Here is a 19,638-nt window from a genome sequence, read left to right on the forward strand (position 1 = left end):
TTCACATTTGATATTCAGCAAGTCACTTACATTTTAAGACTATTAGTTCCCTCATTGGAAAAATGAGGGACAATATGATCTGCCTTACTTACTTGTCAGTTTTAAAAAGAATGTTAAGTTAGTATATGTAAAGAGTGCTTTGTGACTAGTAACCCCAATACAAGTGTTGCTAGTCTTTCTGTTGCTAACCTGTTCATTCTAGGAAATATGGAAATTGACTACATAGGTAGATGAATAACATTTTAATTGTAGAAATCATTTAAATGGAAGTTAAAACCCTACAAAACTTGATCTGGCAAATGCTTTAGGATTTGGGTGTTTCACTTTCTTCATGGCAATTGAAAATCATACCTGACTTATTTACTTTATTAGAAAATCAAAGAAAATATAGCATGATGCTATTTTGTCCTTTTTTCAGTATTTTCTTCATTGACTAGAAATGAGATGAGATATGGGGAAAAGATGTTTATCAGGATTGACCACTATTCACCTGTAAACTTCTCTGCTAAATCAAGTGTACTAACATAGATTTCTGAAGATTATTATTTTTTTATTTTGAATGTATAACATTTTAATAGGATATTAGATTGTATTAATTTAGAAAGAAGCTATATATTTAAATAATATTTTAATGTCTCTTGTGCCAAACTCTCAAAGTTTACAAACAACACCAGTATGTATCACATGGAAATTTCTCATTCAGACTGAAAAAGTGTTTCATTTTTTAAAATCTATTAACTATTGAAAAAATAGTGGTTGATTTTTTTAAAATTAAAAAAAATTTTTTCAACAATATTACTTTGTTTTTTAAAATTCAATTAATTAACATATAATAGATTATTAGTTTCAGAGCTAGAATTCAGGAATTCATCAGTCTTATATAATTCCTGCTGCTCATTACATCAGGGCCCTCCTTAATGTCCATCACCCCATCTTTCTACCCTCCTGCTCCCCCATCAACCCTCAGTTTGTTTCCTATGATTAAGAATCTTATTGTTTGTCTCCCTCTATGATTTTGTTGTTTTATTTTTCCTTCCCTTCCCCTGTGATCTGGTTTTGTAAATTCCGTATATGAGTTAGATCCTATGAAAATTGTCTTGCTCTGATTGACTTATTTTGCTTAGCATAATACCTTCTAGTTCTATCCACATTGTTGTAAATGGCAAGACTTCAGTTTTTTGAGGGCCGAGTAGTATTTCATCGTACATATAAACTACATCTTCTTTTTTAAAAAATTTAATTTATTTTTTTCAATGTTCCATTCATTGTTTATGCACCACACCCAGTGCTCCATGCAATACATTCCCTCCATAATATCCACCACCAGGCTCACCCTCCCACCTCCCCAAAACCCTCAGTTTGTTTCTCAGAGTCCATAGTCTCTCATGGTTTGTCTCCCCCTCCAATTTCCCCCAACTCACTTCTTCTCTCCATCTCCCAATGTCTTTCATGTTATTCCTTAAGGTCCACAAGTAAGTGAAACCATATGATAATTGTCTCTCTCTGCTTGACTTATTTCACTCAGCATAATCTCTTCCAGTCCCATCCATGTTGATACAAAAGATGGGTATTCATCCTTTCTGACGGAGGCATAATACTCCATTGATTATATGGGCCATACCTTCTTTATTAAAAAAAATATTTTATTTAGGTATTTATTTGCCAGAGAGAAAGAGAGAGAGAGATCACAAGTAGGCAGAGAGGCAGGCAGAGAGAGGGGGGAAGCAGGCTTCCCGCTGAGCAGAGAGCCTAATGCGGGGCTCGATCCCAGGACCTGAGATCATGACCTGAGCTGAAGGCAGAGGCTTAACCCACTGAGCCACCCAGGCAACCCTAATTTAAATAAACTTTAAAAAGAATAAAATTTTATAAAATCTCAAACTGATATTTAAGCTTCATTTATTGAGATCATTGAAAAAGGACCTGGTTTAAAATAGCATGGAGGGAAAGGTCAGATTCTATTTAATAAAAAAGACATGAATACATAATACAACTGTTAAGGCTCCTGACTATATGGTTCCTGAAAGACATATTGCCAGTGGGAAAATAATTACACTTTTATTTAAAATAAATGGAAGGAGCCACCCTAAGTTGCCTTTGAATTTTCTGTTGAAAAGACATTAATTAGTAGAGTGGAATTCTCCTATAAGCTGAGATGGGTAGAGGACAGACTGAGGGTTGGTGGAGGGTGGTGGGTGGGGCGATGGGCTAGATGGGTGATAGGTATTAAGAGGGCACTCGTTATGATGAGCACTAGGTGTTGTATGTAAGTGATAAATCACTGAAACCAATATTGCACTGTATGTTAACTAACTAGTATTTAAATACAAATTTGAAAACAAACAAACAAAAAAGAATACAAATTAGCTTGAAAGCTTTCAGAACTGCCCTGATCCAGATAGAGATGTGGGTGAGTCTGTAGTAGCTTATCCATGATAATGTGCATGTAGAGGGGGAGAAGATTGCTCTTTTACACTTCTTAAGAACAAAAAAGGGAAAATGTAAAAGTTTTTTCAGTTAAAATACTGTGCCTTATTAAAATAAACAAAGTATTGATCAACATCTTCACTGGGCTAATAATAACTAAGAAATTTTCTTCCTAGCATATGAAGAATACACCTTATTAAAAAAAAAACCTCAAAAAATAGAGTAGAGACTATCACAAACAACAGTTTTGAATTTGTATGCTGGCAAGACCAAAAGGGTCAGTCAGCCAAGATTCAAAGAAATTTTAAATGCATGGTTTTAGATGAAGTGGACCTTGGATTGTGCTAAAATAAGAGAACAACTGAGGTACTGCTGGTTCATTGTTTTAAAAGTTAAATCTGCAATACACAATGATATGATTAATAATACTAATAATTGTGGATTTTTTCCTCATTTCAGTGAAGAATCATTTTTCAAAGGTTTTATTCAATTAGTGAACTTATAGCTTCAAAGTGGTTTTAGATATTGTAAGAATAAGTTATTGATAAATAATAAAAAGAAGAAATAAAATGATATATTTGAGATCAATTACTTAATTGATCTTTTATTTTTTAAATAAAATCTGTTTATACTAAAGTCTACAACATGATGATGTGATATACATATGCATAATAGAATTATTACAACAGTCAAGCTAATTAAATACCCACTTGGGGAATTTGGGCTTCTTTTCTCTACAAGTCTTGGCATTGTGTTGCTGTAAGTCCTGGTTCTCAGTGGAAAAAGCTTTCTACCTTGGTGCAAGGGTTCGATTTTATGTAAGCTTAAATCCCATAAATTGCTCCTGGCCAATTCGAGCGCCTGTGGCCAAAAATCCATGAGCAAGAGGAAGACTCCCCACTCTAGGAAGGTAATTAACCTTGATCATCAGGAGGAGGTAGGACTGATGTACATAATGAAGGCTAGCACTGAATTATCTTTTAATATTCTCTTGGCCAGTTTTGGTAGTAAAAGGACAAGTGTCCCAGACAAAGCCTGAGAAAGGCATGGTTACCAGGAGCTTTGATCTTTCTGGTTTGAGGGTCTAGCTTAGCAGATGTGTTAGCCAAAGATAAGGGGGATCTAGAAAGGATTATTTAGAGGAAGAGTATGTATCAATTGTGACTTTGAGTCCGGCTGTGGTAGTAGTGATTAAGTTTGTTTCAACAACCTTCTTCTTGATTGTTTTGTCAAGAATAGAGACTAAGCAAAATCCCAGAGAACTCATCTCTCAGGGGAAGCCTTGTTCTGTAAGGCACATGGATCGGTGTGGCACACAGAGAAGGCTGTAGGGAAGGCTGGGGTTCTTTCTCCAGCACAGAGACTTACTCCCATCACCTCTCTGGAAGATTGGCTGCTGACAGTGCACATCTGAGTCCCTGTCTTAGAATTGTCTTTGGCCCATGAGAACTGTCTTGTCTGTCCTGTCCCCTCCCCAGGGCAGTGTATGACTAATGACTAGTGAATTTGTATTACAGAGGGGCAACTGATCTCAGTTTAGTACCACTTGAAAGGTCCATCCAAGATCTACATCTCCCTGTAGAATTGGCTGAGGTCTGTTGTAACTACATTGCTCTTCCACTCTCCCCTCTGCCAGTCTGCTTCCCTCACTCTTACAGGTATTGTTCCAGCGAATAAGACAGTATTCTGAGCCATCTCAGAGTCCATTTTCCAGAAAATCTGATCTGAGATAGTAGATATGTCAATATATTATATATCCATAGAAATACCCCAGATTTTATCAAGACTTGTCTTGGGTGATGGGACTTTGGATAATTTTAAGTTTCCACATTATATTGTTCTGCTTTTATAAGTGTTTCTGTATTGGTCATACATTATAATCATAGTTAGAATAAATCAATAATTTATAAAGTAAAACAAAATAAGAAGGAATGCTATATTTGAAGTCAGAAAATTTAGGTTCTGTGACTAAAATACTGGCTGTGTAGCTTTTTGTCAAGTCATTTAGCAGCTTTTCTTCTGTAATTTAGTTTTGTCTTCTACCAGATGTGGATAGTCATTATTACACTGCCTGGATTTGTTTTGAGGTGGTGCATAATGAATATGAAACACTTAGAAAACTGTAATGTACTATAGAGTTGTTATTTGTTTGTGATTTTATTATGTCTTGGAACTGTTTCCTACTGTTCTTACTTTTATGTTTGTGCCAAGTGAGAGTGATGCTGGCTTAAATGACTAAGAGGATCACTACTTACTTTTTATTTACCTTTTAAGTAAAGATTAGAGCTGGGCTAGTTCCCTTAATCAGTCTGTACCCTGATCAGAACTTTGACATCCTTTATAGGTTAAAGGAAGTCAATATCTTGTTTGAGTTCTGCAGCAATTCTGCATATCAGGTCTGTGATTATTACCACTGGGACTCAAAGCCAGAACACTCATTGCCTTCAGAGTCCAGAGTGCTAACCATTACACTATGGAACCCACTCATTGCCTTCAAAATAAATCATTCTCAAGGCATTTCTTTAACTGTTAGGAAATAATTAATGAATGCTCTTTGAAGAATCCTGCTTTTACTGAACTTCCAGAAAGAATTTTGCTGGTTGTAAGATCTAGTAAGGTTGGGACACTTTGAATCTTATTTAAAGGAGTCTTTAAATTGTCCCTTGGCAGCAGCACAGGAACACGTAGTTATTACAATTCTGTCTGCCGCTAACATGAAAAGCAGCTGTTCATCACTGTTGAAAAAAATCCATCTCAAATGAAATTTATGATAACTACCTGTAAAGTCATCTGACTTCTGTAGCTAAACTAGCCTGGTTCTGGTAAAACTAATTTGAAAATGTAGCCTGCATTTCTATATCTAGTATTTGACTAAATGGTTCCCCCTCTGTGGTAAGTAATAAAAGGAGACAGAGTGTATCTAATAAAAGGCTTAATTGAGACTGAAGCCAATGAGGTTCTATTTTTATACTAGTTAGTCATGACATGCAGTGGATTTGTGTTCACAGAGAACTCTGACAAATTTAGAAGCAGCATTTCCCTTGCACAAGCACATGTTTTAAGCAAGTGTGCAGAGTCTGAAATTCTGTATTTTGGTAGTTACTACTGGGGAAGCTTTCACATAGAGAAGCTAAGTAAGAACTCTTAGACATAAGAAGTTGTAGTTTTGTTGCTGGAGTTTTCTACTTAGGAAAAACTTAGAATGGAAAAAACAGATATCCCTTCTCAGACTGGTAATCTGTCAAGACCAAGATGTTAAGAAGTGGTCTCTGTGGGTCCCTATTCTAAAAGGAGGGACAATATGTCACTAAAAGGGGAATACTGTATTTCCTGATGATAGGAGCTATTTATTATATGCAACTTTGTAACTTTCTGTGGCAGAATACTAGTACTAATACTAATACTGGAATACTAGTATGTAGTGTTCTCTACAGTTAGGGAAAAGGTTAAAAGGAGAGAGAAATAACTTATTGTTATCAGTGTTACATATAGACAGGTCAGATAAAAAATATGGATGCTATTTTGATAAATTATAAAAAATTGGGCCCTGAAAAGGGAAAGCTCTTAACTTTCTGAAACCTCATTGGAAGTCTTCTTTTCCTTAAAAATAATATAATATTTTGGGGCACCTGGGTGGCTCAGTGGGTTAAAGCCTCTGCCTTCGGCTCAGGTCATGGTCTCATGACCATGTTGGGCTCTCTGCTCAGCAGGGAGCCTGCTTCCCCCTCTCTCTCTGCCTGTCTCTCTGCCTACTTGTGATCTCTCTCTCTCTCTGTGTCAGATAGATAAATAAAATCTCTTAAAAAATGGAAAAAATAATAGAATATTTCCATTTTTACTCAGATTTATTGACATATAATTACATATAATAATAAACTGTACATAAAGTGTACAGTTTGATAATTTTTGGCATACATTTACACCCATGAGTCATAATGAAGGTGTATGTCACCCCTGAAATTTCACTGTGACCCTGTATAATTCTTCCCTCTTTCCATTCCCCTGTTTTATCTTCAGATAAACACTGACTTGCTTTTTACTCCTATAGATCAGTTTACGTTAATTAGACACCTTTGTAAGTGGAGTCATAAGAGTAGGTGCTTTCTTGTCTGATGCTTTCATACAACATAATTATTTTGAGATTCACCCATAGAGTTGCATGTATCTATAGCATATTTTAAATTGATGAATAGTATTCTATTGTTTGGATTTACCACAATTTGTTTAACAATTCAAGTGCTGATGGACATTTGAGTTCTTTAATGAATATTCACTTCATTTTTCCTATAATGTTTTTGAAAGTACAGAAAGCAGTAAAAAGAGCACATAATGAACTTATGTCTAACTGTTCACAAAAGCAAGTGGTCAAGTGCCAGTTGGAGGAACCGTGGGAAAAAGTGGACCTGTTCTTACGATTTGTTGTAACCTGGTCAGACAGGTATCTAGACTTTAGAAAAGCAAATTTTAAAGAGTTTGGATAACAAACATAGATACATATAGCTGCAACAAAGACATTGATTACAAGGATAACCTGCCAAAACAGAGAATCAAGCATGTAATGGCTCAACACAATGGAGTGGTGTCTTTCCTAGGACTCCTGGGAGTTGCAGAGACCCTTTGAAAGCTCTGTGAGGTCAAAATCAGTTTTTGATTGATACCAAAGACGTTACTATTTCTCACTTTCATCCTTTCAACAGTTGGAGTTCCTTTCAAACTCCAACAGTGGAGTTTTTTCATTCTCATCCTTGGAACAGTTACAGTGGAATTTTCCAGAGAGTACATAAAATGTGCTGTTACAACAGATTGAATGCAGAAGCAGATAACAAGAATCCAGCTGTCTTGTATTAAACCAGACTTTTTTTTTTAATATACAGGTTTTTTAAAAAGATTTTATTTATTTATTTGCAAGAGAGCAAGATCATAAGGGGGTGGGAGAGGCAGACTTACCACAGAGTACGGAGCCTAATGCAGGGCTTGATCCCATGACCCTGAGATCATGACCTGAGCTGAAAGCAGACACTTAATCGACTGAGCCACTCAGGTGCCCCTAAACCAGACTTCTAAAGAGATCTGCAGAAATGTGTAAACTGTACTTACTAATTTTTTGGGACAAGCTATTTCCTAAAATATGACACTAATGTTAACACATAACTGGTTTATTATTATGATTTCATATGACTTAATAAATATTCTTAAATTTTCCGATGAAAATATCCAATATGATTTTGATAAAGTACATATAAATAAAAGCTCTTTGGAGTTTTCAGTACTTTGTAAGCGTGCAAGGGGAATGTGAGATCAAAGAGCTTGTGAAACCTTGCAATGCAGAATTATTTAGCACTCAGGTAATAATCTTATGTGGATTTTCCTGCCTAGTGGTGGCTTTTATCTATGAAATCATTCATCAACCCAAGCTCCTTACCTCTTGTAGCTGCTATATGCTCTAGGACTTCCTTGCTACATTCATCTAGCCAGCAAAATAAGAAATGTTAGGGAACTTTCCTAAAAGCCATGTCAGAAAAGTAATAAATCTCATTTTTACTCATATTCTGTTATTGAGAATTTAATATGTAACCCACTCAGCTACAGGCGGGGCATGTAGTATCTAGTGGGGCAGCCATTTTCTGGCTAAAAGGTATTTTATGGAAGAGGAGGAGGATGAATTTTGGTGAATATTAGCAAGGATGTGGCTTTAATAGTACTATTTCATATTATTTTATTGAGTAGAACATCCATGATATTTAATGAGCATTTTAATGGCAGAAATCATGACTTATTTATCTTTCAGTCTCCTAAATGCAAATAAATGCAGTTCTTGGTAGAATAAGTGCTAATAATGTTTGTGAAATAGTGGCTGATCTAGTGAATAGGTGAATGGATTAAAAGAGGCTAATTTTAATGCAACATAACATAAAATAAGGAATAATTAAAGATTTGTTTCGAGCAGTATTTTCAAACTGGAAAGTGTTAAATTTTTGGATGATACAGTTGGGAAGAAGAATTAAGATATTGAATAATATCTGTCCTCCAAATTGGGGGGATAACTTGATGGATTGAATATATTTCATAAAATTGGTAAGATTATATTCAATTGAAATGCATAAAATCTTATTTTGGGGTTTGAAGAACTTAACTGCAAAGATAGTAAAGAGAGCAGTTCTAACACTACTTCAAGGAAAAATTTACTTAGTTCATTTAGTTCATCACAAGTCCAGTTTGAGTTGAGATGTGAAATCGTTGATAAAAGAGATACTACAGGTCTAAGCAGTGTTACTAGAGGCAGAAGTAGATCTGGGAATAAGTGGTTCTATTGCATTCTGTAATTCTGACCCCTTTGCCACACTAAATCACTAAGTCACTAAGCCACTAAGAGGTCCAAAAAATCATGCTCCTAGGAGGAAGAGTTTTAGACTTGGGAACATTTGTCACTGAAAAGTGAAGATACACAATGGAACAGGATAACTTTAACAAATATTTGAAAAGTGTTGATGAGAAGAGGGATTAGGTTTATTCTCTAGGTAGATTTTTAGCATAAAGTGGCATTTTTAACTTCTGCACATTATACATTTTTGGCTGGATAATCTTTTGATGTTGAGGGGCTCTCTGGTGCATTGCAAGATGTTTAGCGGCATCTATGAGCTTGTCCACTGGGTGCAAGCAACACCCCTTGACAACGGAAAATGTGTCCAGACATTGCCAAATATTCTCTGGAGGGCAAATCCATCCTTTTCCCGCTCAGGTTAAGAACCATGGAGTGGAATAACAAACAAATACTAATAGGCAGCTTAAAGTATTAGTTTATCTTCAATGTACAGAAGGAATTTTTCTTTTTCTTTTTTTAATTTTTTAAAAAGATTTTTATTTATTTGAGAGACAGTGAGAGAGAGCATGAGAGGCGAGAAGGTCAGAGGGAGAAGCAGACTCCGCATAGAGCTGGGAGCCTGATGCGGGATTCGATCCCGGGACTCCAGGACCGTGACCTGAGCCAAAGGCAGTTGCTTAACCAACTGAGCCACCCAGGTGCCCCAGAAGGAATTTTTCTTAATTACAACTCTCTATAACGACATTCTCTGACTTGGTAGTGATTGAGCTTTGATCCACTACTGGATCTGTTTTAGCAGAAGACTTTTGGTTATGTATCAAGTATATCATTGAGGGAATTTATATTTTTGATGTGAGGTTAGATGAACTTATTTATGAGTTCCCATTCAACCATAGATTCTGTGATGTCATGACTCAGTATAGATTATTGTCTGCCTCTTGGAGATTCCCTACTGGATATCATACTTTTGATTAGTATCACATATAGATGCTGAGAATTTTTAAGTATTTTTTTGGAAAATTAATCATAACCATTACATTTTATTCCATATAAGAAATATAGAATAAATAAAACAGTGTGGAGTCAAAGGACCCTTGAATTCTGAGTTTGTATTTTGTCCTGCTTCTGTGACCCTGGGTATTTTTTTCCAAGCTCACTGTCTGAATTCCTCATTAAATAGTAAAATATTCTAGGTCCTCAGTACTTGCCAAATTTTTTTGAGAGTTAAGTGAGATAACATATGTGAAAACACTTGGAGATACCGGCATTATTGTATAAAATCATTAAAATAAAATGATCCCATTGCTTCTGTTATTTTGCTCAATACTTACTTGAGTTTTTCACTTCTCAGTAATAAATATTAAAGAGCATCAAAAACTACACTCAAATGATTTTTAAAGAAAATATAGTTTTTGTATACATTTAAAAATGATTATTCTAATAATAATATTGTGCACTAGTGAACCTATTATTCATGAGTAGAGTAGGATGTAAATTGGAGATTCTGAGGACACTCTTAATGGTCTCTGCACTTATTATATCCTGCAGATTTGCACCTATCATTAACTTCGTTACCACACAGGTCTAAGGAAATGCATGGCAGTGGCAGCCCCAGGAAGGCCAGATGGCATGCAGGTGTTTATAATGGCAATCTAATTGCGTTGGCCATTGAGGTCGTCAGAATGTTCCAGACCTTGATCTTATTGACCTCTGGGAAAGAACATACTTGTTCTGTCTGGCTACTAATTTTTAAGTGGGTTATAAATCACTGTTACTGTGTAAGAAAAATAAGTTTTCTTGTTTAGCTCTGTCATTTCCCTTACTGATCTTTATGTTTGAGAGATGGATATAATCTTATTGGGGTAAGAAAAGGAACTACAGACAGATGGGCTATTAGGGTTTGTATATAAAAATGCATGCAAAGGTCTGACTAGTAATATCTTCTAGCCCAAGCCATGTTCTTGAGTAAATTATCTAGAATTTACATTTGAAAGATCTCTTTGAGATCATTTCCCATCTGTGACCTGACAGCTTGGAGATGAACATTTAGTGTTTTTAAAGAGCTACCATTTTACATTTGACACGTGTGTCGAACGAAAACTCGACTTTTTCATTCTCTAATCTCGTTTAAACTCTCCTTACGTATGGATAATTACAGGATTTCTTTGTGGCATCTGCTATGTGAGAGGGATGATGTCTGTTACTGAAAGTCATGCAAAAGGATTTCGCCATTTGTTGATTATTTACTTAACAATTGTAGTATTTATTCTACATGTGTAGGTTTCTGTTCCTCTTTCTCTTTCCATCTCATCTTCAAGTTTTGCCATAATCCATCTGTCTTAAAGGTATATGATTTATGCCTGTACTATAAAGCAAACAAACAGTTTTAAATTCTGAGGATAGGATGATTCATTTTCTTTTATTTTATCTTTTTAAGATTTTATTTATTTATTCAACAGAGAGAGATCACAAATAGGCAGAGAGGCAGGCAGAGAGAGAGGGAGAAGCAGGCTCCCCAAAACAGAGAGCCCAAAGTGGGGGTTGATCCTAGAACCCTGAGATCATGACCTGACCCAAAGGTAGAGGCTTAATCCACTGAGCCACCCAGGCGCCCAGATGATTCATTTTATATTTGGTTCTTTAAGATATAGCAGTTCAAAAAAAAAAAAAACCAAAAAAACCCCAGAAGATATAGCAGTTCATACTGTGAATTTATTTCATTGTTGTTATTACTTAGGGTGATCATCTGTTTGAAATTCTTTTAGAAATGGTAAAAATGTAACACTTTTAAGTGTAATGTTTTTCAAGAAAATATATTTCATAACAATATATATATTTCATAACAATATATTTCATAACAATTTCATTGTTATGTTTTAATTAATGTCTTTTGGCTGAACTCATCATAAAAAGATCTTTTAAAATCTTGTGTTTCTGAGGTTTGCAATTTTTACACTCATTTTGTCATTGATCCATTATTTTCTTCCCTATTTTTACAAAATCATGTATTCACATTAAAGTCAGTTTTTAAAAGAAAAAACATTTCACAATTTCAATAATGGAACCCAGCTTTTAAGAAATATTTTTTGTAGTCTTTGTTTTGTGAGTATACTTGTATAATTACAATTTTTTATTTTTTAAGAGTCTTATGTTAAGTATTTTTAATATTTCTACAATTATTATTGTCAAGAAGTACATAGATATTTCACTGATTTACGTAACCATTCCTTTCCATCCTTTTACTAAATTCTTTTTTACTACTTTTGATAATGCTATAATGAATATTTCTGCTTGGATAGCTATTCTTTCTCTGCTGAATTAATTGCTTATGAATATTTTATGACTTTTGAAGCTTATTATCATTTTGCAGCCAGGAAAATTCATGGATAAAATATTAAAGTGTTACAATTATATATAAATGTATTAGTTTTACCACATCATCAAAATTTGGTGTCAATACTTTAATTTTTTTTCATTTTAACAGATATAAAGTTATATCTTAATCATGATCTAATTTTCATTTTTTGATTATATCAAGAAAAGACTGAGTATTTTTCAAAATTCTAGAAACTTTTTGTATTCCCTCTCATGTGACTTGTCTCTGGGATCTTAGGTATTCTTGGGGCATTTACATAAACTATTTTGTATAGGTGCTGATACTTTGTCATACTTAATGAGTACTTTCCCAAATTGGTTTTCTTTGGTATTCTATTTTTCTTATTTTCAAATATATTGTATGAGTGTTTTGGTAGCCAAATATGTCAGACTTCCCTTTATGATACTGTTATTGCAAAACTGTTTTCCATTTTATTTTTTTTAAATTAAAAAAAATTTTATAAAGATTTTATTTATTTATTTGACAGACAGAGACCACAAGTAGGCAGAGAGGCAGGCAGAGAGAGAGAGGGAAGCAGGTTCCCCGTTGAGCAGAGAGCCCGATATGGGACTTGATCCCAGGACCCTGAGATCATGACCTGAGCTGAAGGCAGCAGCTTAACCCACTGAGCCACCCAGGTGCCCCTGTTCCCCATTTTAGAAATGAACTTTTTCTATAGTTGATCTCAGAGCAGAGAATAAATTCATGTAAAATTTCTAAATCCTTATTTATGCAGGATGGCTTTCATCAGTGAATTGGCAATTTTGAAAACAGAGTAAGATATTTTACTATGGATCTTACAGGCTATTTGGAGATAGAAATTCAGAGCTATACTTGGGATGGATTACTTGTATCATATGAGTAAAAAAAATTCCTTAATATGTAAAAGGCAAAATTATTCTGACATGTGTTAAAATAGTAGTAGTCAAAGTTATCGTAATGGGAGAGAGAGATGGGGCACAACTCAAACAACATTGAAAATCAGGGATTTATAGCCAAGAAGCACACTGAAAGGGCTCAGTGGATAGAAAATTACTAACAGGAGACATCCAGGTTAGGGGGAATCCTTGTTAAATTGACCTACGAAGATTCTTGGTGAAGGCAAGGCACGGTGATCAGATAACACTTGGGGGATGGAGTGGGATGAGTAATTTAATCAGATGTTATAGGTGATAATGGTGTCGTGGTTGGGAGGATACCCTTAATGGCTTAATAGAGCGTTTGCTACAACAGGACCAGGCAGACTTGAGGACAAGGCCCAAGGACCAGACCTTATTGAGAAGAGGGCTCAGAGATGCCCAACTTGTTTGCTCAAGGAGAGAGCCTTTGTTAATGTATATGTATCATGATTTTACTTTGTTCTGAGAATTATCTTACCAGCTTGTAGAAGGATAATCTGAGTGGCAGAGGCAGAACCAGAAGTTGTGGTGGAAAGTTAAACAAGTTGTACCTAGAGTGAAACAAAGAAAAAAGAAGAACAAAAATCAATTCATACGTTCCCTGACTCTCAACAAGTTATTATTCTCTTGGTCTCTGTTTCCTATTAGTTGGGTTGGAAGATAATGATAATGCATACTTTAGAAGGCCCTATACAGGTAAATGTTATAATGTAGGAGATGTTTCCCAAATCAATGCAGGTTCTGTTAGCATGAAGTTATGACTACATTTGAGCAGTCAAGGAAGGGAGTCAAGAAGAGCTATGGAATAAAAATATGGCAGAGACTGTTAGCTGTCTCCTAATATCCATTTTGTCCTTTCTCTGTTGTAGAACTTTGGCTTACAGCTAGGTGAATTACTGCTCACTCATAGTCTACTGCCCAGCCAACCTCTTTGATCACTTAATGTGGCTGTGGAATTGAGTTATGCTCATGAGAAGTGAGCAGAAGTGTGGGGATATGGTCATGTGTGTTTTCTTACAATCCTCACCTAGAAGCTGAATTAACTTTGTAATTCAGTTACTTTTGTCAGAAATGCTCTGGACTCTCATAACTATGCCTTTCAGGCTTTTATCCCCCAGCACATGTTGTTATTGCAAATTTCCATTGTAGATAGCTGCTTTTGATTGGTTTATATTTCCTCTGATATTTTAAATTAGCATCAGAGGTAGAATTTCGTGATTCATCAGTTGTATATAACACCTGGTGCTCATTACATCGGGTGCCCTCCTTAATACCCAAAATCCAGTTATCCCTCCCCCTACCCTTCTCCCCTCTAACAACCCTCAGTTTGTTTCAGTGTCTCTTATGGTTTGTCTCCTTCTCTATTTTCTTATTTTATTTTTCCTTCCCTTCCCCCATGTTCATCTGTTTTGTTTCTTAAATCCCACACATAAGAGAAATCATGTATTTGTCTTTCTCTGACTGACTTACTTCATTTAGCATTATCCCCTCCAGTTCCATCTATGTCTAATGACTGAGTAATATTCCACTGTGTATGTCTTTATCCATTCATTTGCTAATGGACATCTGGCCTCTTTTTATATTTTGGCTGTTGTGGAAATCACTACTGTAAATATTGGGGACATGTGCAACTCACTATGTTTGTATCCTTTGAATAAATACCTAGCAATGCAATTGCTGGGTCATAGGGTAACCCTATTTTTAACTTTCTGAGGAACCCCCATACTGTTTTCTGGAGAGGCTGTACCAGCTTACATTCCTACCAACAGTGTAAGAGGGTTTCCTTTTCTCCACCTCTTTGCTATTCTGTTGTTTCCTGAGTTAATTTTAGCAATTCCTCTGATTTTTCTTTCACACTTCTGTTACCAATGAGTGTTTCTCTTGCAACCAGGAATGTTTAAAAAGAACTGCATGTTAGCAGAACAAAAACAGAGGACTTTATCTTTGAATCACGATTTGCTCTGAAATCTTTAAATTTTGAGATAACATGGCTAAACTTCACAAAAATTAATTTCCAACTTTATTACTTCTTGAACATACTTCTGTAAAAGGCCCTCAATTTTATTGGTACTCAAATTGAACTTATCAGAGTGAATATGAAGAATATCAATTATTTAGTCAAATGTCCATTTGGGGCCCAGAATTATCCACCGAGTTTATGCTAAAGGCCTGGATAATTGTGTAGTAGTGCACTCATTCATATTAGAGATGTATTTGAAAATCTTGCGGAACGAGGCCTTGGATTAGTTTGCATTCCTACTGAGAGTGTAACAGGGTTCCCCTTTCTCCGCATCCTTGCCAACATCTGTTTTTATTAATTTTAGCCATCTGACAGGTGTGAGGTGGTATCTTATATGGTTTTGATTTGTATTTTCCTGATGATGAATGATGTTGAGCATACTTTCATATGTCTACTAGCCGTCTGTATGTCTTTGGGAAAATGTCGATTCTGGTCTTCTGCCCATTTTTTAACTGAATTATTTGTTTTTGGGTGTTGTGTTTGGTAAGTTATTTACATATTTTGGGTACTAGCCCTTTATCTGATATGTCATTTGCAAATATCTTCTATTCAGTACTTTGTCTTTTACATTTATTGACTGTTTCCTTCGCGGTGCAGAAGTTTTGTTTTGTTTTTAAATCTTGATGAAGTCCTAATAGTTCAATTTTGCGTTTGTTTTTCTTGCCTCCAGCAATGTGAATAGTAAGAAGTTGCTGTGGTCAAGGTCAAAGAGGTTGCTGCCTCTGTTCTCCTCTAGGATTTTGATGGCTTTCTGTTCGATATTTTGGTCTTTCATTGATTTTGAGTCATTTTTGTGTAAGAAAATGTGTAGGAAATGGTCCAGTTTCATTCTTTTGTATGTGTCTGTCCTATTTTCCCCTACACCATTTGTTGAAGAGTCTTTTTTCCTATTGGATATTCCTTATTGCTTTGTCAGAGATTAGTTGACCATGTGGTGGTGGGTCCATTTCTGGGTTTTCTATTCTGTTCCATCAATCTATGTGCCTGTTTTTGTGCAAGTACCATACTCTCTTGATGACTAAAGCTTTGCAATATAATAACTTCAAGTCTAAAATTATGATGTCTGTAGCTTTGTTTTTCTTTTACAGAATTACTTTGGCTACTCAGGGTTTTCCTGTTTCCATATAAATTTTAGGATAGTTCTAGCTCTCTGAAAAATGCTGGTGGTATTTAGAGAGGGATTGAATTTAATATGTAGATTGCTTTGGGTAGCATAGACATTTTAACAATATTTGTTCTTCTAGTCCATGAGCATGGAATGTTTTTCCATTTTTTGGTATCTTCTTCAATTTCTTCCATATGTATTCTGTAGTTTTCAAAGTACAGATCTTTCACCTCTTTGGTTAGGTTTATTCCTCAGTATCTTACGGTTTTTAGTGCAATTGAAAATATGACTGATTCCTTGATTTCTCTTTCTGCTGCTTCATTATTGATATATAGAAATGCAACAGATTTCTGCATGTTGATTTTATATCCTGGAACTTGCTGAATTCATGTGTCAGTTCTAGCAATTTTGGGGGGGAGTATTTTAGGTTTTCTACATAGCATATCATGTAGTCTGCAAAGAGTAAAAGTCTGAGTTCTTTCTTGCTGATTTAGATGCCTTTTATTTCTTTTTGTTGTCTTATTGCTGAGACTAGGACTTCTAGCATTATGTTGAACAACAGTGTTAAGAATGGACATCCTTGTCCTGTTCCTGACCATAGACAAAATGTTTTCAGTTTTTCTCCATTGAGGATATTAGCTGTGGGTCTTTCATATATGGCCTTTATGATGTTGAGGTATGTTCCCTGTATCTCTACTTTGTTCAGCATTTTTATCAAGAATATGTGCTTTATTTTGTCAAATGCTTTTTCTGCATCTATTGAGAGGATTATGTGGTTCTTATCCCTTCTTTTATTAATGTGGTATATTACATTGATTGATTTGTGAATATTGAATCACCCTTGCAGCCAGGAAATAAATCTCATTTGATCATGGTAAATAATCCTTTTAATGTACTGTTGGATTCAATATGCTAGTATCTTGCTGAGAATTTTTGCATCCATGTTCACCAGGAATATTGGCCTGTAATTCTCCTTTTCAGTGGGGTCTTTGTCTGGTTTTGGAATCAGGATGATGCTGGCTTCATTGAATGAGTCTGGAGGTTTTCCTTCCACTTCTATTTTTTCAAACAGCTTGAGAAGGATAGGTATTAACTCTTCTTTAAATGGCTGGTAGAATTCCCCTGGGAAGCCATCTGGTCCTGGACTTCTGTTTGTTGGGAGATTTTTGATTACTGAATCAATTTCTGGATGTGAGTCTGTTCAAATTTTCTATTTCTTCCTGTTTCAATTTTGGTAGTTTATGTTTCTAGGAATTTATCCATTTCTTCCAGATTGCCCAATTTGTTGGCATGTAATTGCTCATAATGTTCTTTTATAATTGTTTTTATTTCCAATGTTGGTTGGGATTTCTCCTCTTTCATTTGTAATTTTATTTACTTGGGTTCTTTTTCTTTTTTTTTTTTTGGTAAGTCTGGCTAGGGGGTTATCAATTTTACTAGTTCTTTCAAAGAACCAGCTCCTAGTTTTCTTAAGATGTTCTACTAGATTTTTGTTTGTTTGTTTTTGTATCATTTATTTTTGTTCTAGTCTTTATTATTTCCCTTCTTCTGTGGCTTTAGCCTTTATTTGCTGCTCTTTTTCCAGTTCCATTAGGTGTAAGGTTAGGTTGTATATTTGAGGCTTGTCTTGCTTCTTTAGGTAGACCTGTATTGCTATGTACTTTCCTCTTATTAATGATTTTGCTGCATCCCAAAGGTTTTGGACTGTCATGTTTTCATTTTCATTTCATTGTCATGTTTCATTTCATGTGTTTTCTATTTATTGTTAATTTCCTGGTTAACCCTGTCATTTTTTAAAAAGTTTTTATTTATTTATTTGAGGGAGAGAGAGAGCATGAGAAGGCGGAGGGGCAGAGTGAGAGGGATAGACTCCTCCCTGAGAGGGGACCCCAACTGAAAGCCCAATCCCAGGACCCTGAGATCATGACCTGAGCTGAAGGTGGACACCCAACCACCTGAACTACCCCAGTACCCCTAACCCATTCATTCTTTAGTAGGATATTCTTTAACCTCTATGTATTTGTGGTCTTTCCAAATTTTTCTTGTGCTTGGCTTCAAGTTTCATCATACTGTGGTCTGAAATTATGCATGGTATGATCTCCATCTTTTCGTACTAGTTGAAGCTTGATTTGTGACCCAATATGTGATCAGTTCAGGAGAATGTTCCATGTGAACTGGAAAAGAATGTGTATTCTCCTGCTTTAAGATAAAATGTTCTGAACATATCTCTTAAGTCCATCTGATCCAGTGTACCACTGAAAGTTATTGTTTCCTTGTTGATTTTCTACTTAGATTATTTGTCCATTGCTATGAGTGGGACATTATGATCTCTTATTATTTTATTGTTATCAGTGAGTGTCTTTATGTTTGTTATTAACTGATTTATATATTTGGGTGGTCACAAGTTGGGGGCATAATTATTTACAATTGTTAGATCTAGCAAGAAGGTCTTGGACTCTTCTTATAAATAACCTCTTACCTCCTTCCCTGAAAAGGAAAATGAAATTCCACAAATGATTATATCAAAATTTTCTGGTTCATTTCATTCCATTAGTCATGGAATGACTTTCCATTAGTTGAGAAAATGTTACTGAATTTCTATCCTTAGCAAAGTAAATTTCCCCCCCTCAGGATGGCTCCATTTTGTAAATCAATGTAAGCTATATTATTTTTCTTATAAAATTTTATCCTTTTGATATTTTTGTTGTTGCTTGTATATGCATGTAAGGAAGGATCTCAGATTCTGTGTTTCTATAATAAAAGCAACATAAAAATCACATGAAAGATGAATTTGGTTGGTTTTGTTAATGTTCTAATTAACATACCTGCAATGATTATCTCATTAACACTTGTTTGTATAAGATGTCAATTCAATGAGACTTACCTTAAAAGGTTTTTTTTTCCTTCTTTGTAGTTGTGTTTTCTGAAACAGAATATAAATGTCTGATCCAGATACCACCTACAAAAATGCTTCTGAAGATTTACTTTTAATACTCATTAGTATACAAATTAATTTCAACTCAGGGAAGATATTAGAAGAAAAGAAGATGGACTCATTTATAGTAACTCTATTGCTTTAGGAAATCATTAACTTTGGAAACTATGCAATTAGGGTGACTATATTTCTCTTTAATATAGTACAAGTTAGGGAGACTTAGAGGCTGGTTAAAAGGAACCAGTTCTAAAATGCAGGGGACTCAAGTGGCTTAATATATTCATGATTAAAGGGACTAAAATCTAGTCATTTGAGGCTTTCCTGAGATATCACACTATGTTTTCCTTGCACAAGCACACAAATTTAAAAATTCGAGTTCTTGCTTCTAATTCTAATTCACACTTTCTTCTAATTCTCTTGATTACAACATATTTGCAGTTTCTTCATGAACTTTTTGTTGTACTTTGTTCACCCATCACCTTCCTAGGAGATATCACCTATGCGTTTTCCTCACCACCTGCTTATTAAATAAGCATGATTTTTTTTTTTTTTAA

Source organism: Neovison vison, chromosome 3 (assembly GCF_020171115.1).
Source record: "Neovison vison isolate M4711 chromosome 3, ASM_NN_V1, whole genome shotgun sequence".
Classification (NCBI taxonomy): Eukaryota; Metazoa; Chordata; class Mammalia; order Carnivora; family Mustelidae; genus Neogale; species Neogale vison.